The sequence below is a fragment of the Paramormyrops kingsleyae genome, chromosome 9 (assembly GCF_048594095.1).
Source record: "Paramormyrops kingsleyae isolate MSU_618 chromosome 9, PKINGS_0.4, whole genome shotgun sequence".
NCBI classification, from domain to species: Eukaryota; Metazoa; Chordata; class Actinopteri; order Osteoglossiformes; family Mormyridae; genus Paramormyrops; species Paramormyrops kingsleyae.
Window position 1 is genome coordinate 1366789 of NC_132805.1, and position 6017 is coordinate 1372805.

The 6017-nt window shown below is 42.3% G+C and overlaps 1 long non-coding RNA gene across 1 annotated transcript; it reads right to left on the minus strand.

Annotated features, from left to right (window-relative positions):
• On the minus strand, positions 1 to 5791 carry LOC111839068 (uncharacterized). Its single transcript, XR_002837011.2, has 3 exons — positions 5266 to 5791; positions 4078 to 4176; positions 1 to 259 (listed from the first exon to the last, which is right to left on the minus strand). It is a non-coding gene; the product is annotated as an uncharacterized lncRNA (long non-coding RNA).
• Positions 5792 to 6017: the final 226 nt, after the last annotated feature.

Consider the following 6017-nt stretch of genomic DNA (forward strand, 5'->3'; position numbering starts at 1 on the left):
TGAAAGACGAGATAAAATTTTATTCATCCCGTGGGAAATTATTGTGCCAAGGCATAGCTTTAAAATACAAAAAAAAATAAAGAATAAAATATAATACCAGAATTTGATATTATGCAAAGTAAAACAAGGAAGGTTTAAAAAAGAGCTATGTAACTAAGGGTATGTTGTAGAATCCTCAAACAAGCGATACAGAATGGAAGGGTGACACATAAGGATCTGAAGGCGTCTCTTGCCCTTGATAAGGTCTGTGCTGAAGAGTCTGCAGTTAGAAAAACAAGAACAGAAGCAGTGACTGTGTGATGATACCATAGAGGAAGCCACTTCACTCCAAGAAACACCAATTCAAGTTATCGAAACGCCATCTAGATAGTCCAGAGCACTAACTGGAACAATGTTCTGTGGACAGACAAAAGCTAAGGTTAGAAAAACAAAACATTGCATACCAAGCCCATAAACTCCCAACTTTGAAGCACTGTGGAGGGAGTAATAGTAAGGGGCTGTTTTACTGCCCATGGCCTGCAATCTGATACGGACCAATAAATTCCAGGTTGCACCAAGAAATTCTGCAGCGGATTGTGTGGGAGTCTGTCTTTGATAGAAAATTTAAAACACGTTTGTTCATGCAACATGACAATGAGTCAAAACACAAAAAGACAAGAGCGTGGCTCTAACAGAATGACCAGGTGAGGCTCGTGATCTCAGACCCATTGAAATTCAGAGGCATGATCTGACACAGACTGTCCAAGCAACAGATGTGAAGCATGCATTCATAGAGGAACGGGCCAAACTACATCTTAGCTAGGGCTTAGATGTATATATATCTGTTTCCCAATAAAATCCACTGATATTAAGCATCCATGAGTTTACGGACGGAATAAAAACAAAAATGTATCTCTATGCATTTATGATGAGAAAAGCAATTCTCCCATTGAAGTAAATGCTGAAGAGCCACACATCCTGTATGATGTCTTACCATTTGTAGCCTGGGGTTGTATGTAATGTTCAGTTTAGGGTTGAGAATGTGTGTGTCGTTATATATTGGAAATTCATTTTCGCCTTTTAGTTGTATTTACAGAAGGCATATCCTGACCAAGAAATGTGGTCAAGATGTTGATAGACAGCATTCACGTTTTTTTTTTCCCCCCGTTTCTTCCTAAACACTGAAAAAAACATCCTTCAATACAAGCTACACAATTCTCATTTGTTTATGCAGATTTTTACATAAACAATGCAATTCAGTTTAACTGCTTGCATTTCTCCATCTACAATTCCATGTTTTCAACCCGTCGTGGCACCTGGTTTATATTAGTGTTTAAAAAAATGTTGTTTTCAACTTGGCTGTCCGTCGCTGACCAACAACCTGCCAGGAAGCCTTTTCTCCTTCTTAATTCTGAGGGCTCCGGCCAGAACCGTTTGGAATGATTCACAGTATGTTTTCCTACTGCCTCGGAACACGGACCTGGCAATGCCTGAGACAGCCCGTCATTTTTATTGGCTGTTTGATGTAGGAGGAGCAGTGTCACGCGATGATTCACAATGTGCAGGGAGAACATGAAGTTCATCTGCACCGGATGGCCTCATGCATTGGGGTGGTTATGAATGGCCTGACCTGGACGAGCTTTCACTTTCACTTCACGCCTGCAGTAAGGCTGCAGTGCTAATCAAAGAGCCGTTCCCTTAGGCTTTAATGATCTCTCAAAAATAATCCTACCTTTTTAACAGATCTGAATCTGCCACAATATCAACGCCCCTTGCTATGCTAATAAAACAGATATATAGTGTTAGGCTAACAGCATATTTCTCAATAAAGTATGTAAATCATCTACCTTCAGTGTGTAATTGTAAATAATCAAAAGTAGTTGTGTCTCTGTTGGACTGATGATGGCTGATAATGAAAATCTCTTTTATGTTAATTAGTTTGTTTTTTTTCTATGAACACCACATCAGCAGCTACCTCCTCCACAATGAAACAGGAAGGCCAAGTCATACAGTATAAAGCAATAAATGCAATGTAAGCCACAGGAAACCTGTTCCGCTTGTGCATACAGAACACTGGGCCTGTGAAATCCATACTAGCTAAGGATACTTAAATGGCTTCATTATGCTTTCTGGCCTCTGAAGGGGTTAAAATTCCCTGTAATGCTACCACGGAAATTATTATTTGCCTTTTTTGTTTGAGCTTTCCGAAAATAAGCAATTGTGTTGCTCTTGGTTTCCAGTGGGTTCATCCAATGACCTTGAATTTACAGCTATCCAAAAGCACACTGATTTTAAATGTGCTTATGAGAACAGAAACATGCAATATCTCTGGAATATAGAAGGGACACAGTTCCTGGTAAAGCAAGTCCACAAGCAACAATGACCGGAACATGTACGCACCACAGACATAACTGGACTGAAACCTCCACCTTGCCGGGCAAACATACTGTAATCTCTATGCCTCTTTTGTCTTGAACATATCTGACCATCTACCTTGACATGACAAACCATGCATATAGCATCCATCCATCCATCCATACATTATCTTCCGCTCGATCCGAGGTCGGGTCGCGGGGGCAGCAGTCTCAGCAGGGAAACCCACACTTCCCTCTCCTCTCCTGGACCCGACACCTTATCGTGGTGGAGGGCTTTGCGTGTTCCAGTGATCCCAGGAGCTAAGTTGCCCGGGGCTTTATGCCCCTGGTAGGGTCACCGGGCCCCCCCCCTGGAGCTCGATGGCGAGCGCCTGGTGGCACGTGGGTCCCCCCTCCAATGGGCTCACCACCTGTAGGAGGGGCCATAGGGGTCGGGTGCGATGTGAGTTGGCCAGTGGCCGAAGGTATATACAGCTCAGGAAAAAAATGAAGAGACCACTCAATATTTTTTCAAAATGTGCATTTTTTAAATCCTGGTTTGATTCCGGTTCTGCTAGCAGAGGGTTATGCTGAGCAGCAGGCCGCTTCCAGGCTCAAAGTTTCTAAGACAGCAGTACACAAGAATGAGGTGAAGCAGGAGACACAGGGAACGACCAGAAACCAGCCAGGTAGAGGGCAGGAGCAACTTTCTAATGCCAGACGACCGTCAGCTTATCCGGCAGTGCCTCATAAATCAGAGGATGACCTCAAGTGACCTTCAAACATTAAGTGGTGTGAAGTGCACTGCTAGAACAATTCATTATAGGCTCCTTAAAGCAGAACCGAAGACCCACAAAGCCAAGAAGAAGCCCTTAATTAATGATAGAACCAGATTGGAGTTTGCAAAAAAAAAAATGTATTTTACACAGTCACATACCCATAAATTGAGAAATGAGTAAGACTGAAAATTCTGCTGTAGCCTCTTCATTTTTTCCAGACCTGTGCATGGCTGAGTGACCTTTGTCATATATGAAGTCAACCAGGCTATAAACTTGCAGTGTGATGCCAATCCACAAGGGGGCACCATGGTATTGCGAGTAAGCTGGCAAGTATCCACACGCTGCATAAATTCCTGTTCCAACCCCAGGAAACTTTGCCGCTGCTCTTATTCTTTCATGGACACAAGTGTGCATGATGGGCCCCTGTGGCCGCCGATCAGAGACATTTCTAAATAACCATCCATTTCAGTTGTGAATAATCTGAGAATTCAGTTTGTGCAAAGTGCAGAATTGAAAAGGCCAAGACTCCCCAGAACCATTAAACTTGGCTCCTCAGGTCTGTGTCACATAAACGTGTATCAATGCAGAGGTCATGCTCTCGAACGTGGTCTGTCTTCTTAAACTTGATTTACAGCAAGATTCTGGACAAGAAATATGAAACTGCAACACATACTTATCAAAAAAGATGTAGATGTTGTGTATGGGCAAAAGTATGCTGTACTGTGTTAAAAATAGCTTTAATAAATATTTGTTTTATAGTATTGTGTTAAATAAATTCCATTTACATGTGCTGGTGTCCCCTCTACTACACAGTACTAGCAGTTACACCCAGCTCTACCCAAATGGTCTAACTTGGGGTCATGTGACACACTTCGGACAAGAGGGCAATGGCCGCTCCGCAGGTGGCCCATGGGGAAACCGAACCCCTTTAACTCCTCATATGGACGTCATGCCCATAAGCTCACCGGAGCCGGTCGTGCCTTTGCCTCTGGGTGAGCCGTGAGCAGGACCGCTTGAGTGATGCTTAGATGATGTTAGATCGGGTTTCTTTTGTGGTGCAACAGCTGTTAACGACAGGATACATCTTATTCATCATATGTCTGCTGCGTTTAATGCATTGTTGTCCTCTCCAACAGCACCAAAACCTCACTTGAGGTGTCTTTAATAAAGTTACACAAAAGCACATTTTCATGAAGAGATCCATTGTAGTAAGCAAGCTTTAAATTAATTGCATTTAATCATATTAATTGTTTAGATTGTACTTAAAAGTAATTTGACTACTTTTTGCTTATTAGCTCTATTCCAATTACAGCATATCGCATTCCCAGTTTTTTTGTACATGAGCCAAGCCAGAGAGATTCATTGTATTTATAATCTGTTGGCATCTGAAACTCTGGAAATGTCTAGACAAAACTTAATTTACATGGAAAGATTCCCTGTTCCAACATCCACAAGAACTCTGGCAGGGATATTTGGTTTAACAAATAGCTGCTCCCTGAGCACTGCAGTACAGAATACAGCTGGCATGCAGGATTCTTCAGGAGTACAAAATGCAAAACGTAACAACAAAATTCATACGAGAAAAGATATAAACCAAAATCTTTTTAAAAGTTTTCACCCAACGACAGCACGTTTTGTAACAACCTGCGGAAATGTGGGAGGACTGGCAACAACCATCATCACTTACTGCAACAATTTTACCACGGTTCCTATTTTTTTCAAGCAAAGCAAACTAGCGTTAGCGCTTTATTTCAATCCAAACTTTACTTCGGCCCTGCACTTTTCTAAGTTCCGACGTGTTCAGCCTCCAAATTCTTTAAAATAAACTATTTCAGCCAATTTCAACAAAACTTCATCATGCTGATTTAGGATTTTGCTCCCGCCCCCTTCAAACAAAAAGTGGTAAAACCTAGAGAAAAAAATACTTATTTTAATATGCTAAAATCGCACTTGGCGGATTGAAGTGGGCAGCCGCGTAGGTGTCCGGTGGATTTAATGACTTACGGGCTGACACGTTCCTGTTGGAGCTGGAAACCAAATCGGTTTATTTATGAATAATAATAAAAAAAACAATGTGAAACTGAAAGCTTAACTCCGACCCTTTCGGTTCGGTGCAAACATTAATATTTCATTAATTTTAATAACACCAGTACCATGTGCTTGCTTGGCAGTTCTTGCAGTTTTCTCAGGCAAAACCCACCGGGAATATTCACCTCTTCTCTCAACACCAGCAAGAGAGCGGAAACACTGAAGTATATATCTTGCTACGCGGAAGCCTCGGTAACTTATATTGTTAAACGCAGAGACGCTGATTTGGGTCTTTAGTTTTGGGAGCACTGGGGGTTCCCCTGTGAGCTCCCCACAAATCACCATTATTAGCACAGCATTCTCCTTTCCTCCGAGGGGAGTTTCTTCCTTTCCTTCCATGATAAATGCGGAGGGCAATAAGCGTGGTGATTTATTTCCGCAGAGCAGACACTGGTGCGCCGGACTCCTGCCCGGACCGCATACGCGCGGCAGCCGTTTCAGACGCTTATGTGACACATCGCGTAAAGACTGAGCATTTTGCCATGAACCATCAGAACACGGTTAAATGACTTTAAGTAAAATATGGTGAATTATACAGACCACCCGATGACACAGAACTGGTGGAAACAGTGAAGGGATCAAGGGTCATGTGCTTCCCTGAATTAAGGTTAATTAGCCTACATGTCTAGTAAGAGCACTGAACCACCTGATTGTGAAATGTCTTGAAGAAATAAAATGTAACATCCTTTCTCAGCTGTTAATGGAGTAATTTGAATGGTATAACTGCCTGGCAATTTCATATGGCAGCTGTAAGACCCTTTGGCAACAGCTCAACACCTGATAATAAAGGGCAGCGAGTGACTTGCTTAATTGGCAT